The 21,019-nt window shown below is 37.7% G+C and overlaps 1 protein-coding gene and 1 pseudogene across 4 annotated transcripts in view; one reads left to right on the plus strand and one right to left on the minus strand.

Moving 5' to 3' along the window:
• Window positions 1-5,914, plus strand: part of LOC112615450 — an 8,892-nt pseudogene extending 2,978 nt beyond the window's left edge. Inside the window, exon 2 of the transcript XR_003117370.1 lies at window positions 5,204-5,914. The product of XR_003117370.1 is annotated as a T-complex protein 1 subunit zeta-like (transcript). The remainder of the gene's footprint in view (window positions 1-5,203) is intronic.
• FAAH2 (fatty acid amide hydrolase 2) overlaps window positions 1-21,019 on the minus strand; it is a 228,966-nt gene that overhangs the window by 130,929 nt on the left and 77,018 nt on the right. The window lies entirely within an intron of this gene.

The raw sequence follows: 21,019 nt of genomic DNA on the forward strand, positions 1-21,019 counted from the left end.
TTTTTTTTTTTTTTTTTTTTTTTTTTTTTTTTTTTTGTTTTTTGTTTTTTGTTTTTTTGAGACGGAGTCTCGCTCTGTCGCCCAGGCTGGAGTGCAGTGGCCGGATCTGAGCTCACTGCAAGCTCCGCCTCCCGGGTTTACGCCATTCTCCTGCCTCAGCCTCCCGAGTAGCTGGGACTACAGGCGCCCGCCGCCTCGCCCGGCTAGTTTTTTGTATTTTTTAGTAGAGACGGGGTTTCACCGTGTTCGCCAGGATGGTCTCGATCTCCTGACCTTGTGATCCGCCCATCTCGGCCTCCCAAAGTGCTGGGATTACAGGCTTGAGCCACCGCGCCCGGCCCAAAATTCTTAAAGAAAAGAATTTTCAACCCAGAATTTCATATCCAGCCAAACTAAGTTTCATCAGTGAAGGAGAAATAAAATCCTTTACAGATAAGCAAATGCTTAGAGATTTTGTCACCACCAGGCCTGCCTTACAAGAGACCCTGAAGGAAGCACTAAACATGGAAAGGAACAACCGGTACCAGCCATTGCAAAAACATGCCACAATGTAAAGACCATCGAGGCTAGGAAGAAACTGCATCAACTAACGAGCAAAATAACCAGTTAATATCATAATGGCAGGATCAAGTTCACACATAGCAATATTAACATTAAATGTAAATGGACTAAATGCTCCAATTAAAAGACACAGACTGGCAAACTGGATAAAGAGTCAAGACCCATCAGGCTGCTGTATTCAGGAGACGCATCTCACATGCAGAGACATACATAGGCTCAAAATACAGGGATGGAGGAAGATCTACCAAGCAAATGGAGAATAAAAAAAAGCAGGGGTTGCAATACTAGTCTCTGATGAAACAGACTTTAAACCATCAAACATCAAAAGAGACAAAGAAGGCCATTACATAATGGTAAAGGGATCAATTCAACAGGAAGGGCTAACTATCCTAAAAATATATATGCACCCAATACAGGAGCACCCACATTCATAAAGCAAGTCCTTAGAGACTTACAAAGAGACTTAGACTCCCATACAATAATAATGGGAGACTTCAACACCCCACTGTCAACATTAGACAGATTAAAGAGACAGAAAGTTAACAAGGATATCCAGAAATTGAACTCATCTCTGCAGCAAGCAGACCTAATAGACATCTACAGAACTCTCCACCCCAAATCAATAGAATACACATTCTATTCAGCACCGCATCGCACTTATTCCAAAGTTGACCACATAATTGGAAGTAAAGCACTTCTCAGCAAATGTACAAGAACAGAAATTATAACAAACTGTCTCTGAGACCACAGTGCAATCAAACTAGAACTCAGGACTAAGAAACTCAATGAAAACCGCTCAACTACATGGAAACTGAATAACCTGCTCCTGAATGACTACTGGGTACATAACGAAATGAAGGCAGAAATAAAGATGTTCTTTGAAACCAATGAGAACAAAGATACAACATACCAGAATCTCTGGGACACATTTAAAGCAGTGTGTAGAGGGAAATTTATAGCACTAAATGCTCACAAGAGAAAGCAGGAAAGATCTAAAATTGACACTCTAACATCGCAATTAAAAGAACTAGAGAAGCAAGAGCAAACACATTCAAAAGCTAGCAGGAGGCAAGAAATAACTAAGATCAGAGCAGAACTGAAGAAGATAGAGACACAAAACACCCTCCAAAAAATCAATGAATCCAGGAGTTGGTTTTTTGAAAAGGTCAACAAAATTGATAGACCACTAGCAAGACTAATAAAGAAGAAAAGAGAGAAGAATCAAATAGACACAATAAAAAATGATAAAGGGGATATCACCAACGACCCCACAGAAATACAAACTACCATCAGAGAATACTATAAATACCTCTAAGCAAATAAACTAGAAAATCTAGAAGAAATGGGTAATTTCCTGCACACTTACACTCTCCCAAGACTAAACCAGGAAGAACCTGAATTCCTGAATAGACCAATAGCAGGCTCTGAAATTGAGGCAATAATTAATAGCCTACCAACCAAAAAATGTCCAGGACCATATGGATTCACAGCTGAATTCTACCAGAAGTACAAGGAGGAGCTAGTACCATTCCTTCTGAAACTATTCCAATCAATAGAAAAAGAGGGAATCCTCCCTAACTCATTTTATGAGGCCAACATCATCCTGATACCAAAGCCTGGCAGAGACACAACAAAAAAAGAGAATTTTAGACCAATATCCCTGATGAACATCGATGCAAAAATCCTCAATAAAATACTGGCAAACCGGATCCAGCAGCACATCAAAAAGCTTATCCACCATGATCAAGTGGGCTTCATCCCTGGGATGCAAGGCTGGGTCAATATACACAAATGAATAAACATAATCCAGCATATAAACAGAACCAAAGACAAAAACCACATGATTATCTCAATAGATGCAGAAAAGGCCTTTGACAAAATTCAACAGCCCTTCATCCTAAAAATGTTCAATAAATTCGGTATTGATGGAACGTATCTCAAAATCATAAGAGCTATTTATGACAAACCCACAACCAATATCATACTGAATGGGCAAAAACTGGAAAAATTCCCTTTGAAAACTGGCACAAGACAGGGATGCCCTCTCTCACCACTCCTGTTCAACATAGTGTTGGAAGTTCTTGCTAGGGCAATCAGGCAAGAGAAAGAAATCAAGGGTATTCAGTTAGGAAAAGATGAAGTCAAATTGTCCCTGTTTGCAGATGACATGATTGTATATTTGGAAAACCCCATTGTCTCAGCCCAAAATCTCCTTAAGCTGATAAGCAACTTCAGCAAAGTCTCAGGATACAAAATTAATGTGCAAAAATCACAAGCATTCTTATACATCAGTAACAGACAAACAGAGAGCCAAATCATGAATGAACTTCCATTCACAATTGCTTCAAAGAGAATAAAATACCTAGGAATCCAACTTACTAGGGATGTAAAGGAGCTCTTCAGGGAGAACTACAAACCACTGCTCAGTGAAATAAAAGAGGACACAAACAAATGGAAGAACATACCATGCTCATGGATAGGAAGCATCAGTATCGTGAAAATGGCCATACTGCCCAAGGTTATTTATAGATTCAATGCCATCCCCATCAAGCTACCAATGAGTTTCTTCACAGAATTGGAAAAAACAGCTTTCAAGTTCATATGGAACGAAAAAAGAGCCCGCATCTCCAAGACAATCCTAAGTCAAAAGACCAAAGCTGGAGGCATCACGCTACCTGACTTCAAACTATACTACAAGGCTACAGTAACCAAAACAGCATGGTACTGGTACCAAAACAGTGATATAGACCAATGGAACAGAACAGAGTCCTCAGAAATAATACCACACATCTACAGCCATCTGATCTTTGACAAACCTGAGAGAAACAAGAAATGGGGAAAGGATTCCCTATTTAATAAATGGTGCTGGGAAAATTGGCTATCCATAAGTAGAAAGCTGAAACTGGATCCTTTCCTTACTCCTTATGCGAAAATTAATTCAAGACGGATTAGGGACTTAAATGTTAGACCTGATACCATAAAAACCCTAGAAGAAAACCTAGGGTTTCCATGGAATGGTATTCCATTCAGGACATAGGCATGGACAAGGACTTCAAGTCTGAAACACCAAAAGCAACGGCAGCAAAAGCCTAAATTGACAAATGGGATCTCATTAAACTAAAGAGCTTCTGCACAGCAAAAGAAACTACCATCAGAGTGAACAGGCAACCTACAGAATGGGAGAAAATTTTTGCAATCTACTCATCTGACAAAGGGCTAATATCTAGAACCTACAAAGAACTCAAACAAATTTACAAGAAAAAAACAAACAACCCCATCCAAAAGTGGGCAAAGGATATGAACAGACATTTCTCAAAAGAAGACATTCATACAGCCAACAGACACATGAAAAAATGCTCATCATCACTGGCCATCAGAGAAATGCAAATCAAAACCACAATGAGATACCATCTCACACCAGTTAGAATGGCGATCATTCTAAAGTCAGGAAACAACAGGTGCTGGAGAGGATATGGAGAAATAGGAACACTTTTACACTGTTGGTGGGATTGTAAACTAGTTCAACCATTATGGAAAACAGTATGGCAATTCCTCAAGGATCTAGAACTAGATGTACCATATGACCCAGCCATCCCATTACTGGGTATATACCCAAAGGATTATAAATCATGCTGCTATAAAGACACATGCACACGTATGTTTATTGCGGCACTGTTCACAATAGCAAAGACTTGGAATCAACCCAAATGTCCATCAGTGACAGATTGGATTAAGAAAATGTGGCACATATACACCATGGAATACTATGCAGCCATAAAAAAGGATGAGTTTGTGTCCTTTGTAGGGACATGGATGCAGCTGGAAACCATCATTCTTAGCAAACTATCACAAGAACAGAAAACCAAACACCGCATGTTCTCACTCATAGGTGGGAACTGAACAATGAGATCACTTGGACTCAGGAAGGGGAACATCACACACCGGGGCCTATCATGGGGAGGGGGGAGGGGGGAGAGATTGCATTGGGAGTTATACCTGATGTAAATGACGAGTTGATGGGTGCAGCGCACCAACAAGGCACAAGTATACATATGTAACAAACCTGCACGTTATGCACATGTACCCTACAACTTACAGTATAATAATAATAAATTAATTAAAAAAAAAAAGACACATGCACATGTATGTTTATTGCGACACTATTCACAATAGCAAAGACTTGGAATCAACCCAAATGTCCATCAGTGACAGACCGGATTAAGAAAATGTGGCACATATACACCATGGAATACTATGCAGCCATAAAAAAGGATGAGTTTGTGTCCTTTGTAGGGACATGGATGCAACTGGAAACCATGATTCTCAGCAAACTATCGCAAGAACAGAAAACCAAACACCGCATGTTCTCACTCATAGGTGGGAACTGAACAATGAGATCACTTGGACTCGGGAAGGGGAACATCACACACTGGGGCCTATCACGCGGAGGGGGGAGGGGGGAGGGATTGCATTGGGATTTATACCTGATGTGAATGACGAGTTGATGGGTGCTGACGAGTTGATGGGTGCAGCACGCCAACATGGCACAGGTATACATATGTAACAAATCTGCACATTATCCACATGTACCCTAGAACTTAAAGTATAATAAAAAAAAATAAAATGAAATGAAAAAAAGAAGGCATACTTGCTCTGCGTATAGCTAAAAGGAGAAATATGGCGAGGCTGACTCTTGCTTGTGGTGGGGTAGCCCTGGATTATTTTGACAACCTAAGTCCTGGCTGCTTGGGACCTGCAGGACTTGTATATAAGTATACATTGGAAGAAGAGAAGTTCACCTTTATTGAGAAATGTAACCACCCTCGTTCTGTCACTTTATTGATCAAAGGAGCAAATAAGCACACACTCACTCAGATCAAAGATGCAGTGAGGGATGGCTTGAGGGCTGTCAAAAATGCTATTGATGATGGCTGTGTGGTTCCAGGTGCTGGTGCTGTGGAAGTGGCTATGGCAGAAGCCCTGATTAAATGTAAGCCCAGTGTAAATGGCAGGGCACAGCTTGGAGTCCAAGCATTTGCTGATGCGTTGCTCATTATTCCCAAGGTTCTTGCTCTGAACTCTGGTTTTGACCTTCAGGAAACATTAGCTTAAATTCAAGCTGAACATTCAGAATCAGGTGAGCTTGTGGGTGTGGACCTGAACACAGGTGAGCCAATAGTAGCAGCAGAAGTACGCGTATGGGATAACTATTTTGTAAAGAAGCAGCTTCTTCACTCCTGCACTGTGATCGCCACCAACATTCTCTTGGTTGATGAGATCATGAGAGCTGGAATGTCTTCTCTGAAAGGTTGAATTGAAGCTTCCTCTGTATCTGAGTCTTGACGACTCTGCAAAGTGATCCTGAGGAATACAGCTGTGGAATTTTTGTTCAAGCTTCAAATGGATTTTTCCCATATGAAAAAGGAGGGAACGCTGGCATCTGTTGAAATTTGGAAGTTCTGAAATTACAGTATTTTTTAAAATTGCACTGAAGCGTATACACATAAAGCAGGTCTTTTACCCAGTGAACAGGATGTTTTGCTTTAGCAGCAGTGACATAAATTCCTTGTTAGATAAAATACATCCATCCATCTGTCTATCTATCTATCTATCTATCTATCTATCTATCTATCTATCTAATGTTATCTCAATGAATGCAGAAAAGACTTTTCATAAAATTCATCATACCTCCAATGTTAAAAATCCTCTAAAAACTAGGCACCATGGAACATACCTCAAAATAATAAGAACCATCATTGAAAAAGTAACAGCCAATGTTATCCTAAATTGACTAAAGCTTGAAGTGTTCCCCTAGAGAACTGGAAAAACACAAGGGTGCCCACCCTCATCACTCCTATTCAACATAGTGCTAGGAAGTCCTAGCCAGAGCAATCAGGCAAGAATAAGAAAAAAAGGAACCCAAATAAAAGAAAGGAAGTCATTATATTTATCTTTACAGATTATATAGTCTTATATATAGAAAGTCCTAAACACTGTGCCAAAAGACTCCTAGAATTGATAAACTCCTTCATTAGAGTTTCAGGATACAAAATCAATGCACAAAAATCAGTAGCACTTTTATACACCAATAACGTTCATGCTGACAGTCAAATGAAGAATGTAATATATTTATGATAGCCACAAAGAGAATAAAATACCTAGGAATATAGCTAACCAGGGAGGTGAAAGTTTTTGAGTTTGAGAATTATACAACTTTGCTAAAATAAATCAGAGATGACAAAAAAGTAAAACATTCTATGCCCATGAATTTGAAGAATTAATATTGTTAAAATGGTCATACTTCCCAAAGCCGTTTACAGATTCCTTGCTATCCCCATCAAATTATCAATGTGATTTATTGCAGAATTAGAAGAATCTATTCTAAAATTCATATGGAACCAAGAAAAGTCCAAATAGCCAAAGCAATTTTAAGCAAAGAGAACAAAGCTGGAGGCATCACATTATTCAACTTCAAATTACACTATAAGGCTGCAGTAACCAAGCACTATCATATTGTTACAAAACCAGACACCTAGACCACTGGAACAGGATAGAGAACCCAGAAATAAAGCTTCAAATCTACAAATAACCTGTTCTTCCACAAAGTTGACAATAACAAGTAATGGGGAATGAGGTGCCTATCAATAAATGGTGTTTAGATAACTGGCTAGTCATGTGCAAAATACATTTCACCATATTAAAACTTAACTCAAGATTGATTAAAGACATATGTAAGATTAAACTTATAAACATCCTAGAAGAAAATCTAGAAAACAACATCTGGACATCATCCTTTGGAAGGAATTTATAACTAAGTACCCAAAAGCAATTGCAACAAAAAGAAAATTTGACAAGTAGGATATAATTAAGTGAAAGAGCTTTTGCACAGAAAAAGAAACCATCAACAGAGTAAATAGAAAACTTCTAGAATGAGAGAAAATATTTGCAAACTCTATATCTGACAAAGGTCTCATATACAGTTCTGGGATACATATGCAGAACATGCAGGTTTGTTACATAGGTATACACGTGCCCTGGTGGTTTGCTGCACCCATCAACCCATCATCTACATTAGGTATTTCTCCTAATCCTATCCCTCCCCTAGCCTCCCACCCACCAACAGGCCCCGGTGTGTGATGTTCCTCTCCCTGTGTCCATGTGTTCTCATTGTTCAATTCCCACTTATGAGTGAGAACATGCAGTGTTTAGTTTTCTGTTTTTGTGTTATTTTGCTGAGAATGATGGTTTCCAGCTTCATCCATGTCCCTGCAAAGGACATGAACTCATCTTTTTTTGTGGCTGCATAGTATTCCATGGTGTATATGTGCCACATTTTCTTTATCCCCTGTTCTTAAAATAAATTTTGAAAAAAAAAAATCAAACTCTAGGGTCAAGAACAAAGAAAGGACCATAAAATCAGTAAGATGAAGCAAATAACTTATGAAGAGCTCTGATAGTCTGGAAGCAAACTTCTCAAAGGAAACCTTACAGACAAGGGGAGAGTGGGATTCTATCTTCAAAATAATGAAGGAAAAAAAAAGCTTTGAACTTAGAATATTGTGCCTACCAGAGTTTCCTTCAAACATGAAAAAAATAATGAGTTTTCCAGACAAACAAAGATGAGGGATTTCATAACCACTAGAACTATTGTATAAGAAACACTAAAGGGAATTGTGCAATCTGAGAGAAAAGGACGCATTTTATCCAATGGCTGCAAAATACACAACCTTCTCATCGTTTCATGGAACATTCTCCAAGACAGAACACATATTGGGCTACAAAGCAAGTCTTAGAATTTTTTTTAAAAAATAAATATAATAACAAGTATCTTCTTTTACCTCAATTAAATAATACTGGCAATTGATAACAAGCAGAATTTTGGAGACTAAGCAAATACATGAAAATTAAATAGCATGCTGTGGAGCAAACAATAAGTAAATAAAGAAATTAAGGAAAAAATCTTAATTTCTTGACAGAAAAATAAAATGGAAACATATCAAAACCTATGGGATACATTAGTAGTTGTACTGAGAGGAAAGTTTATAGCAATAAATGCATACATCAAAAAAGTAGAAAGACTTTATAAACAAACACATTCTGCACCTTTGAGAACTAGAAAAGCAACAACATGCCAAACCTTAAATTAATAGAAAGGAAGAAAGAAGTTATTATGAACAACTATATGCCAGTAATTTTGAGAAACTAAAAAAAAATTATTTACATATATAACCTAACATGAGTGAGCCATGGAAAAATAAAAAATCTTAGCAAACTAATTATGAGTAATGAGACAGAAGCAGTAACCTGATGGTTTCACTGCTGAATTCTATCAAATATTTAAGAAAGAACTAATTATAATACTACCCAAATTATCCAAAAAATTATGGAGAAGGGAGGGAGAGACTGGATAAAGAAAATGTGGTACATATACACCATGGAATACTATGTAGCCATAAAAAGGAACAAGATCATGTCCTTTGCGGGAACATGGATGAAGCTGGAAGCCATCATCCTCAACAAACTAACACAGGGACAGAAAACCAAGCACTGCATGTTCTTACTCATAAGTGGGAGTTGGACAATGAGAACACATGGACACAGGGAGGGGAACAACACACACCGGGGCTACTCGGTGGGTGGGGGTGAGGAGAGAAAGAGCATTAGGAAAAATAGCTAATGCAAGTGGGTCTCAAAACCTAGAAGACAGGTTGATAGGTGCAGCAAACCACCATGGCACACCTATACCTATGTAACAAACCTATACATTCTGCACTTGTATCCTGGAACTTAAAATAAAATTAAGAAAATTTAAAAACAAGAAAACAATTTTTAGAAATGGTTTATGAATTATCTGATAAAGAATTCAAAATAGCCATCTTAAAAATGCTCAGTAACTAAAAGAGAAAACAGACAAAATGAGAATATCAACAAAGAGAGAGAACCTATTTTAAAAAACTAAGTTCTGAGGCTGAAGAATAGAATAACGGAATTGCAAAATTTGGTAGAGGGGTACAAAAGCAGACTAGATCAAGCAGAACAAATAATTAGCAAACCTGAAAATAGGTCATTTAAAATTTTCATCTCAGAGTGGCAAGAAAGAAACAAATGAAAGAAAGTGAAGAGAGTCTAAGAGACTCATGTGACACCATCAACTGGACAAATGTATGCATATGAAACACCCATAAAAGAGTGAAAGGGAAGAGGAATTATTTGAAGAAAGAAGGCCAAAAACTTCTCAATTTTGAGGAAAGTTACATAAAAATGGGAAAAGCTAAAAAATTAAACTCCAACTAAGATAAACCCAAGCAGACTCATACCAAGACAAATTATAATCAAATAGTCAAAAATCACAGATAAAGAGAGAATCTTATAGGTAGCAGGAGAAAAGCTACTCACTGTGCAGAAAGAAGTTTCCATAAGACTATCACCATATTTCCCAGCAGAAACCTTACAGTACAGAAGGGACTGGAATGATATATTCAAAGGGCAGAGAAAAAAAAAAAACCCTGAGAAATAAGAACACTAGGTTCAGCAAAACAGTTCTTCAAAACTGAAGAAAAAATTAAGACTTTCCAAGACAAACATAAACTGAGGTTTTTCATTCCCTTTACACCTGTCATCAAGAATTGCCAAAGGGAGTCCTTCAAGTTGAAATCAAAAGACACTTGTTAGCAACATAAAACCATAAATAACCAACAAAGATCTCAGGCAGACGTAAATATGCAGACAGATATTAACTCCTGTGATACTATAATATTGGTGTATAAATCACTTCTAATTCTGGCATGAAATGAAAGGACAAAAACATGAAAGTAACTATGAATCTATGATACTAGATACACAATATAATTTTGACATCAATAACATAAAGAGGGGCATATATGTACAAGAATAACGTTTTCATATGTGGTTGAAGTTAATTTGTTGCCAGCTAAAATATATATTATTTGGGTCAGGTATGGTGGTCAGGCCCAAATAATGTACAAAACATGTTTTCCAATAAAATTAGAAATCAACAGCAGAAGGGAAACTGGAAAATCCATGAAGACTGGAAATTTAAAAATATTCTCAAACAGCCAACAGGTGAAAGAAGAAATCAGAATGAAAATTAGAAAATACCTTAAGATGAATTAAATTACAACATAACTAAACATATGGGATGCAGCAAAAGCTATATAAACAGGTTGGTATGTAGCAGTAAGCATTTACATTAAAGAAGAAGGAGGATTCCTTGGGAGTAAAATTGTGGTTACCAGAGGCTAGTAAGGGTAGTGAAGGATGATGGGAGGGAGGATTGTTAGTGGGTACAAATACATAGTTAGATAGAATAAATATGATCTAGTGTATGATAGCACAACAGTGTGACTACAGTCAGTCAACAATAATTTGTTGAACTTTTAAACATAACTGAAAGAGTATAATTGGGTTGTTTGTAACACAAGAGGAGGATAAATCCTTTAGGTAATGAAAATTCCATTTACCCTGATGTGATTACTGTGCATTTTATACCTGTATCAACATATCTCAGGGGAGGGGGACACCCCAGATGGACGAATAGGAATAGCTCCAGCCTCCAGCTCCCAGCGTGAACAACATAGAAGATGGGTGATTTCTGCATTTTCAACTGACATACCAGGTTCATCTCACTGGGGCATGTAGGACAGTCTGTGCTGGTCAGTGGGTGCAACCCAACCAGGGAGAGCTGAAACACTGCGAAGCATCACCTCACCTGGGAAGCACAAGGGGGAAGGGAATTCCTTTTCCTAGCCAAGGGAAACTAAGACACACAACACCTGAAAAATCGGGTAACCTCCAACCCAATACTGCACTTTACCAAGGGTCTTAGCAAACGGCACACCAGGAGATTAAAACCCACGCCTGGCCCAGAGGGTCCCAGGCCCATGGAGCCTCCATTATTGCTAGCACAGGAGTCTGAGATCTAAGTGCAAGGTGGCAGTGAGGCTGGGGGAGGGGCTCCCACCATCCCTGAGGCTTAAGTAGGTAAACAAAGTCACCTGGAAGCTCAAACTGTGTGGTGCCCACCGCAGCTCAAGGAGACCTGCCTGCCTCTGTAGACTCCACTTCTGAGGACACGGCATAGCTAACCAAAAAGCAGCAGAAACCTCTGCAGATGTAAATGTCCCTGCCTGACAGCTTTGAAGAGAGCAGTGGTTCTCCCAGCATGGAGGATGAGATCTGAGAACCGACAGACTGCCTGCTCAAGTGGGTCCCTGGCCCCTGGGTAGCCTAACTGGGAGACATACCCCACTAGGTGCAGACTGACACCTCACACCTCACATGGCTGGGTACACCTCTGAGATGAAGCTTCCAGAGCAAGAATCAGACAGCAACACTAGCTGTTCAGCAATATTCTATCTTCAGCAGCCTCTGCTGCTGATACCCAGGCAAACAGGGTCTGAAGTGGACCTCAGAAAAACTCCACAGACCTGCAGTTGAGGGTCCTGATGGTTAGAAGGAAAACTAACAGAAAGGACACCCACACCAAAACCCCATCAGTACATCACCATCAGCAAAGACCAAAGGCAGATAAAACCACAAAGACAGGGGAAAAGCAGGGCAGAAAAGCTGGAAATTTAAAAAATCAGAGCACATCTCCCCCTGCAAAGGAATTCAGCTCATTGCAGGCAATGGAACAAAGCTGGACAGAGAATGACTTTGATGAGATGTGAGAAGAAGGCTTTAGTGGATCAAACTTCTCAGAGCTAAAGGAGGAACTACATACCCAGCACAAAGAAACTAAAAACCTTGAAGGAAGAATGGATAACTGGAATAACCAATGCAGAGAAGTCCATAAATGAACGGATAGAGATGAAAACCATGACACGAGAACTACGTGACAAATGCACAAGCTTCAGTAACCAACTCGATCAACTGGAAGAAAGAGTATCAGTGATTGAAGATCAAATGAATAAAATGAAGCGCCAAGAGAACTTTAGAGAAAAAAGAGTAAAAAGAAATGAACAAAGCCTCCAAGAAATATGGGATTATGTGAAAAGATCAAATCTACATCTGATTGGGGTGCCTGAAAGTGATGGGGAGAATGGAACACAGTTGGAAAACACTCTGCAGGATATTATCCAGGAGAACTTCCCCAACCTAGCAAGGCAGGCCAACATTAAAATTCAGGAAATACAGAGAATGCCACAAAGATACTCCTCCAGAAGAGCAACTCCAAGACACATAATTGTCAGATTCACCAAAGTTGAAATGAAGGAGAAAAGACAAGGGCAGCCAGAGGGAAAGGTCGGGTTACACACAAAGGGAAGCCCATCAGACTAACAGCAGATCTCTCGGCAGAAATCTACAAGCCAGAAGAGAGTGGAGGCCAATATTCAACATTCTTAAAGAAAAGAATTTTCAACCCAGAATTTCATATCCAGCCAAACTAAGTTTCATAAGTGAAGAAGAAATAAAATTGTTTACAGACAAGCAAATGCTTAGAGATTTTGTCACCACCAGGCCTGCCCTACAAGAGATCCTGAAGGAAGCACTAAACATGGAAAGGAACAACCATTACTAGCCATTGCAAAAACATGCAAAAATGTAAAGACCATCGATGCTAGGAAGAAACTGCATCAACTAACGAGCAAAATAACCAGCTAATATCACAATGACAGGATCAAGTTCACACATAACAATATTAACCTTAAATGTAAATGGATGAAAAGGTCCAATTAAAAGACACAGACTGGCAAATTGGATGAAGAGTCAAGACCCATCAGTTTGCTGTATTCAGGAGACCCATCTCACATGCCGAGACACACATAGGATCAAAATAAAGGGATGGAGGAATATCTGCCAAGCAAATGGAAAACAAAAAAAAGTCAGGGGTTGCAATCCTAGTCTCTGATAAAACAGACTTTAAACCAACAAAGATCAAAAGAGACAAAGAAGGCCATTACATAATGGTGAAGGGATCAATTCAACAAGAAGAGCTAACTATCCTAAATATATACCCAATACAGGAGCACCCAGATTCATATAGCAGGTCCTTAGAGACTTACAAAGAGACTTAGACTCCCATACAATAATAATGGGAGACTTTAACACCCCACTGTTAACATTATTTATCCAATCATATGTTGATGAACACTTAGGTTGATTCCATATCTCTGCTATTGTGAATAATTCTGTATAAACATACAAGTGCAGGTATCTTTTATATAATTGCTTTCCCTTTGGGTAGATATCCAGTAGAGAGACTGCCAGATGAAACAGTAGTTCTATTATTACCCCTCTGATAAACCTCCATACTGTTTTTCACACAGACTACACTAGTTTATATTGGCACAATGTGTAAGATTTCCTTTTCTCCAAATCCTCGTGAACATATGTTACTTTTTGTATTTGTAATAATGCCCATTCTGACTGGAGTAGGATAAAAATCTCACATTGGTTTTGACTTGCATTTCTCTGATAGCTAGTGATGTTGAGCTAGTTTTCATATACATATTGGCCATTTGTATGTCTTTTATTTGAAAAATGTCTGTTTATGTCCTCTGCCCAGTTGTAAATGAAATGTTTTATCATTGTTGAGTTTTTTGAGCTTGTTATATATTCTGAATGTAAGTCTTCAGTTTAATGAATAATTTGCAAATACTTTCTTCCATTCAATAGGTTGTTTCATCACTCTGTTGATTACATCTTTGCTGTGCAAAGGTTTTAAATTTAATTAAGTCACATTTGTCCATTTTTGTTTCTATTGACTGTGCTTTTGTGGTCTTAGTCATAAATTATTTGCCTAGATAGATGTCCAAAATATTTCCCCTTGGTTTTCTTTTAGTTTTTTGTTTTGTTTTGTTTTGTTTTTTATAATTTGGGGTCTTCTGTCTAGGTTTTTAATTAATCTTGAGTTGATTTTTGTATATGGTAAAATAAGGTAGTCCAGTTTCATTGTATATGACTATCCAATTTTCCCAGCACCATTTATTGAAAAGTGATTCACTTCCACAATGTATATTATTGCTGCCTTTGTCAAAGATCACTTGGCTGTATTTATGTGGCTTTATTTCTGGGTTCTCTATTCTGTACCATTGACCTACACGTCTTTTTTTTTTTTTTTTTTACCCAGCACCATGCTGTTTTGCTTACTATCACCTCATAATATTATTGAAGTGAGGTAATGAAACTATTCTAGCTTTTTTATTTTTGCTTAGGAACACTTTAGTTATTAGGGCTCTTTTTTGGTTCCTTATAAATTTTAATTTTTTATAATACTGTGAAAATGATGTTGTTATTTTGATAGGAATTGCACTGAATCTGTAGATTTCTTTGTGTGATATGGTCATTTTAATGATATTAATTCTTCTGATGTATGAGCATAGAATGTTCTTCCATTTATTTTTGAAATCTTCAATTGCTTTTATCTGTGTTTTGTAGTTTTCTTTGTAGTAATCTTTCTCCTCCTTGGCTAAATTTATAGACAGGTATTTTGTTTGTTTCTGTAACTATTATAAATGAGATTGCCTTTATGCTTTCTCAGATCATAATTAGTATATAGAAATTATACTGATTTTGTAAGTTGATTCTTGTATCTTGAAAATTTACTGAATTCATTTATCAAATTTAAATATTTTTGGTGAAGTTCTTAGGTTTTTCTACATGCAAGATTATATCTTTGGCAAACAGAGATTATTTAACGTCCTCTTTTTCTAATTAGATGCCTTTTATTTATTGCTGTTGCCTGGTTGTTCTAGTTATCACTTCCAATACTACATTGAAAAGTAGCAAACATGGGTATTCTCGTTTTGTTCCCATTGTTAGAGGAAGTGCTTTCAGCATTTCCACAGTTAGTACGATGTTACCTGGGGGTTTGTCATATGTGGCCTTTACTATTTTTAGGTATGTTGCTTCTGTGGCTAGTTTTTTGAATTTTTTACCATGAAGGCATGATAAGTTTTATCAATTGAAATGATAAACATTTCTTCTTTGACAATTGAAATGATAACAAGGTTTTTGTTCTCGAATCTGTTGATGTGATATATCACATTTACTTATTTGCCTATGTTGAACCATCTTTACATCCCTGCTATAGCACCCACTTAATCATAGTATGTGGTCTATTTGACATGCTGTTAGATTCAACTTTGCTAGTATTTTGTTGAAGATATTTGTGTCTAGGTATATTAAAAATATTGGCATTATAAATATATATATATATATTTCCTTATTTTGTTTTGGTATCAGTGTGATCCTGACTTTGGTGACGTTGGCATTAATTCACTCCTTCTCAAGTTTTTGTAATAATTTCAGTATGATTGGTATAGTTCTTTATTTATTTGGTAGAATTCGGCTGTGAATACATCCATTCTTGGCTTGTTTTTGTTTTGAGACTCTATAGCAGCTTCAGGCTCATCACTCATTAGTTGTCTTCTCAGATTTTCTATTTCTTCCTGATTCAATTTCAGTAGATTTTATGTTTCCAGGAATGTATCTGTTTCCTATAGGTTTTCTAGATTCTAAGCATACAGTTTTCATAATAGTCTCTGACAATTTTTTTTTAATATCTGTGGTATAAATTTTAATGTTTCCTTTGTCATTTCTGTGTTTATTTGGGTCTTCCTCCTTTTTTGTTAGCTTAGTTCACAGTTGATCAATTTTGTTTATCTGCCCAACTTCTAATCTCATTGATTCTTTGTATTATGTTTTTAGCTTCAACTTCATTTAGCTGTTTTAATCTTTGCTATTTCTTTTCTTCTGCTAAATGTAATCTTGATTTGTTCAGGCTTTTCTAGTTGATTAATATGCATCATTAAATTGTTACTTTGTAATCTTTGTACCTTTTTTGGATGTAGGCCTTTATTGCCATATACTTCTCTCTTAACACTCTTTTTGCTGTAACCAACAAGTTTTGCTATGTTGCATTTCAATTTCTGTTCCAAATATATTTTGCTTTCCATCTTAAATTCTTTATTGACCCAATGGTCATTCACAAACATGTTGTTTTCTTTCCAAATATTTGTATACTTTCTAAAGTTCCTGTTGGTATTAATTTCTAGTAGTGTTCACTGTGGTCCGAGAAGATACTTGATATAATTTCAATTTTTAAAAATTGTGTTGAAGCTTTTTCTTGTGGCCTATCCTGTGGTTTATACTGGAGAATATTCGATGTGTTGATAAGATGAATGTGTATTCTTCAGTTGTCAGGAAGGATGTTCTGTAAATGTCTATTACATCCATTTAGATTTATAACCCAGTTACAGTCAAACATTCTTTGTTGAATTTCTGTCTTCACGATCTGCCTAATGTGAGTGGGGAATTAAATCCTTAATTATTATTGTATTGCAATCTATCTCCTCTTTAGATCTCTAGTGATATTTATCAATCTGGATGCTCCAATGTTGGGTAAATATATAATTAGAATTGTTATATTATCTTGCTGAATTGATTTCTTTATCATTATATTATTACCTTTTTAATTGTTTTTGACCTAATGTCTGTTTGATTTTATAAAAATGTAGCTACTCCTACCCAATTTTGATGTTCATTTGGAAGGACCATTTTTTTCTACCCTTTTTCTTTCAGTTAATAGCTGTTTTAAAATAAAGTAACTTTCTTGTAAGAAGAATTTGTTTAGATCATTTTTTACCATTTCATCAATCTGTGTCATTTAAGTTGAGATTTTAGTCTGTTTATGTTCATAATTATTATTGACAATTGAGGTTTTCTTCCTGCCATATTGTCAATTGTTTTCTGTTTGTTTCATAAGTTATTTTTTTTCTCACATTGTTTGTCATTGTGGTTTGATGGAATTCTGTAGTAGTGCCATTCGATTAATTTCTCTTCCATTTTTGTGTGATTGCTTTTCTAGTGAGTTCTATTTTTGTGTGTTTTCATAATGGTAAATTCCTTTTGCCTTCACGTGTTTTCATAATGGTTAATGTCCTTTTGCTTTCATGTTTAGGACTTCTTGAGCATTTCTTGTAGGGCCAATCTAATCGTGACAAATTCCCTCAGCATTTGTATGGGAAAGACTTTATTTCTCCTTCATTTATGAAGGCAAGTATTGCTGAATATAGTATTCACAGTCAGCAGGGTTGTTTTTCTTTCTACACTTTGAATATATCATCCATTTATTTTTGGGCCTTTGAAGTTTCTGCTGAGAGGGTCATTGTTAGTCTAATGGGTTTTTTTAATAGGTAACTAGATGACTTTCTCTTGCTGTTTTTAAAAATAATTGTTCACATTGACTTTGGACAGTTATATTAATGTGCTGTGATGAAGATTTTTTGTAATCTGTTTCTTTGGATCACTGAGCCTCTTGTGTTTGGATGTCTAAACTTCTTGGTAGACTTGGGAAGTTTTCATCTATTATTTCATTAAATATGTTTTCTAAACTTTGATCTATCTTCACACTTAGGAATATTAATAACGTTTACATTCAGTTGTTTTCTGTTGTCCCAAAGATCCTGAAGGCCTTGTTTTTTTTTTGTTGTTTTTTTAAAATTCTTTGTTCTCTTATTTTTGTCTGACAGAATTATTTCAAAAGACCTTTCTTTAAGTTGTAAAATTGTTTTCTTTTATTTTGTATAGTCTTATTCTTGAAGTTTTGAATGTATTTTGTATTTCCTTAAGTTAATTCTTCAGTTCTAGAATTCCTGTTTTAAAATATATATATACAAAACATTTAAAATATATATATAACAACATTTAAAATAGATATATTATATATATATAAAACATTTTAAAAATACATATCTTTTATATATATATATATATACACATTTTGGTAAATTTCTCATTTATGTCCTGATTTGTTTTTCTGAGTTCTTCATATTGGTATTCAGACTTCTCTTGCATCACACTGAGCTTCTTTATTTTGGATTCTTTACATGGAATTTTGAGATTTTTTTTCTGTTGTTTGAAGCTCTTGCTGGTGAAGTATTGTGTTCCTTTAAGGGTGTCATATTTCCATGCTTTTTCATGTTTCTGTGTCTTTATGTTGACATCTGTGCATCTGGTATAACAATCACTTCTTTGTATTTTTAAATTTACTTTCCTTAGGGGAGACTTTTTCCTGAAGATGTTTCTATAATGTTGGTTGTGTTGAGCCCTTTGGCTTTGCCTCAAGATGCATGCAGCAGTTAAATCTCTGTATAGTATTTTTGGTTGTAAAGAGCATTTGTGGTATCTGTGGATTCCCTCTGTGTGTTAGGGTATGCTTGTTAGTGAAGGCTTTAGTAAAGTTGTGCTAGGGACTGACACCAGATGGGCCTGTCTTCAGGCTCCAGTGGTAGCAGTGGTAGCTAAGAGTATCCATCCTCGTGCCAAGGAGTGGTGTACACTGGTACCCACATTGGTGGTTCCAGGTGGGCCAATTCTTGGGCCTCTGGGTGTCTTTCTTGAATGGCAATTGTGTTATCAGTGAACTAAGTAGGAAAGTGGGCTCTTAAGCCCCGTGCAGTCAACATAGTATAGGCAATAGCAATAGCAGTGTGAGATGTCCTTCTGGTCCCCAAGCACTATGTGTTCATGTTGGCAGCAGTCGTGATGGGCTTTTTGGGCCAGCAACCAATGCTTGCAAGTAGAAACCAGTTGAAGTGGTAGTTTCAGGGAGTTTAGGCCAAATCTCAGCTCCCTAGGAAGAGTGCTCAGGTGCCTCAAGTGGTAGATGGGGTGGTGCAATCTGCAGGATCCCGAACCATGCATTCTCTGAGGCAAGGGCAAAGCTGGACCTGTGGGCTTGCACTTATGTCCGTCAATGGTGAGTGTAGGTACCAACTTTGACCAGCTAGGGTGGGGAGATGCTCAGGTCCCTGGAAGAGTGCTCAGTGAGAGACAGCACCTGTCACATCAATGTCCTGCAACAGAGAGTGTGGGTCTCATTCCAGAAGCTGCAGCCCTGGTCAGTGGAAGAAGGATGTGCATCCCTATCATACCTCAGTCCCACCAAGGCTTGCTCCCCATTTCTGGCTGTGGCAGAAGATTCAACTGACCCATCAGACCTGGAAGTCCATAACTAGCCTACAACTCAGCCCTGGACCATAGGAACTCCTGCCAAACTTGAGATCAAGGCTTCATGGCAAACTGTAAGCTGCTCAAGTCCCAAGAGTAGTTCTCTCTTCCCAACACCAGTGAACACAGCATCTTCTCAGTCCTGGGTATGGGAGCCTACTGCATGCTTGCATGCCAGTTCCCTAAGCAACAGACTGAGTTTTCTTAATGCCTAGGGGTGATGCTGCTGTGTACCAGGACAATTTTTAGTCCATTAAAACCTAAGATCAAAAACGATATCTTGCTATTGCCACTTATGTTTCAGAAAAGGTAAGGGGCCCTAAATGAGTTCTTTCTCTAGAGGAGTTCCTTTTCACATTCTCCCAGGAGTTCCTCAAGTTAGACTCAGGATTTGTTAAAGTAAAAGTGCATTGTCATGGTCTGGACTGTATGATTCTCCAGGGAGAAAGTGGGCCACAGAAAGGCTCTCACTCACCCTCTCCTTGCATGGGGAAGTCACACCCAGCTCCTGGCCAGTCCTGCTTAAGAAAACTGCCTCTTTTCCAACTCCTTTCTAGTTTATGGTGTTTCCTTTTACTTTTTTATTCAACTCCCGTGTTCTCTCTTGGACAGTGTATTCAAAGTGTGATTGTCTACATACTATTTTTGTTCTTCAAAATGGATTTCACATAAATAAAAATGTTTCTAGTCAGCCATCTTGAAAAAAAATAAGTTAAGAGTATGGCTGTTGCAAATGAGCAAAGAGGCACATGGAAGCCTGCTAGTACTCAGAGGACTCTATGTGACTCAAGTTGCAGGAATTTCATGAAGTATCTACAATAAAGTCAAAAAACCTTATTATACTTCAGAAAGACTACATGCAAATGTATAGGTTCAGGGTGGCTGACTATAAGCAGTAAGAGTGTGCTGCTCTCTTGAAGAGAAAACAAATGGTGAGTAAAAATTGACTCTTCAAGTAAATCTTATAAGAAACCATTTCAAGAACCATCAAAGGATCAAGGGGACACAAAGAGGAAAGAGAAGAGTAAACCTGGGGCACTGCACATACCTGGGTTTGACTCACAGCCAGAAGGAGCTCCCTTACACTGTGAAAAGGTGAGAGAGTAAGAGCCTTTGAGGGATCTATACTTCCCACAGAGACTTGCACTATCCTGGGAGTAAGAGAACGTTCCTGACCCCGCCCCCTTGACATCTAAACTGATACAGAGAGCCACGGGGAGTTTTTGCAGAAGCGCTACTCAAGACCATGTGGAGCCCCACATGCCTTGAATCCCTAAGCAGCCCAGCACCAGCTGCCATAAGAGAGGCAGAGGCTTCCATCAAAGTGCCAGAAAGCAGTAAGACTGCTCCACTCCTCCTTGCCAGACAATGTTCAGCTCCTGCTTCTAGCATAGTATCCTTGACCCTGGCTTAAATCTGTGGGAAGGCACATCACTGTGTTCCCTCAGAAAATACCTAGACAGTAAACTGGGTGAATGCTCCC

This window comes from Theropithecus gelada, chromosome X, assembly GCF_003255815.1.
Source record: "Theropithecus gelada isolate Dixy chromosome X, Tgel_1.0, whole genome shotgun sequence".
NCBI classification, from domain to species: Eukaryota; Metazoa; Chordata; class Mammalia; order Primates; family Cercopithecidae; genus Theropithecus; species Theropithecus gelada.